The following is a 1,094-nucleotide window of genomic DNA, read 5'->3' as shown; positions in this document are numbered from 1 at the left end:
GGGAGGGGGGGGGGGCTCACCATCAGACGAGTAGTTTTAGTAGTTTGTCCCCGCCGTATCGCGTTGCAGCATGCCTGCGAGGGACGGGACACTAAGAGATCCAACACAAGCTCTCGTAGCGCCTGATCGGTAGGCAACACGAGCTCTCGTAGCGCCTGACAGGTACGCAACATAATGCCTTCAATGCATGCCTGTATTGCGGGATGGCCTACATTGAGTCTCGCAGGCGCCGAGCTCCCGTATTTTGCCCTCCCTTGCCCCCATTTTTCTGGTGGGCCACGTGCGCGTTGGCTTACTGCGACTCTAGTTTTGGAGCGGTCTCCCCTCTCCAATGCAGCCCGAGCCAGTCCAGCGGGGGCTCAGCAGAGCCAGAGCTCATCCAGGGGTCCAGGGGCCACGGGCAAGGATACGGCACCGACACGCCCAACCCAACGGCCGCTGTAGTCGGGCGTAACGGGACGGTGGACTCTGGATGGACCCGCGTCCTCCACCGTGCACACGTCCTGCACACGACGGAGGCCTCCAAGGGCGCCTGCACCGAACCCTGGACGGGGCGCACTCCGTGCAGGGCACTGGCTACTGTACCTGGCTGCTGTTGCGCGACTTGTGTCTTCCCCCTCACTGTGGCCGGTTTGGCTGGTTTGGCGGTGCTGTTATAGCTGTTATGCTGGCGGGAACCACCATCTCATTTCCCAATATCTGAATGCTGGCTTCTCTATCTTAAATTGTGAGAGACTGCATGAGTGCGCGCGTGAACTTGTAATTTCCCCTGTGTAACTATAACTAACTGCTTTATTTTCGTTGAAAATTGAGAATCCTTCCTTGTTTTGGGATTGTGACCCTAATTTTTGATTTCCTGATGCACTATTTTCATGCTTTGCATAGCTAATAGGTGTCAGAGATTGATCTTGTGTATGCGATATGGGTTGTGTAGTCACATTTCTGCTTTCATAGAGTTATTTTTTTTTCTACTTTGTAGATTAGCTTAACCATTTGCAGTAGGCCTTTGGGCGACACTGGTAGATTAAATTGTGCACTATGGAAGCAGAAGCACCACAGCTTGATTCATACTCCTTCCCATCAGACTTTCATTT

General features: G+C 53.3%; 1 protein-coding gene and 1 long non-coding RNA gene across 2 annotated transcripts in view; both read left to right on the top strand.

The window, feature by feature from the left end:
* The window catches only part of LOC113211830 (mediator of RNA polymerase II transcription subunit 20), a 102,947-nt gene that overhangs the window by 3,892 nt on the left and 97,961 nt on the right, over positions 1–1,094 (top strand). The window lies entirely within an intron of this gene.
* LOC127750148 (uncharacterized) lies at positions 169–1,070 on the top strand. Its single transcript, XR_008011534.1, has 2 exons — positions 169–727; positions 980–1,070. It is a non-coding gene; the product is annotated as an uncharacterized LOC127750148 (long non-coding RNA).

The sequence above is a fragment of the Frankliniella occidentalis genome, unplaced genomic scaffold (assembly GCF_000697945.3).
Source record: "Frankliniella occidentalis isolate FOCC.00 unplaced genomic scaffold, Focc_3.1 Scaffold141, whole genome shotgun sequence".
In the NCBI taxonomy this organism is placed as follows: domain Eukaryota; kingdom Metazoa; phylum Arthropoda; class Insecta; order Thysanoptera; family Thripidae; genus Frankliniella; species Frankliniella occidentalis.
The sequence above is the reverse complement of the archived record's forward strand: the minus strand, read 5'-3'. Positions and strand labels throughout refer to the sequence as shown.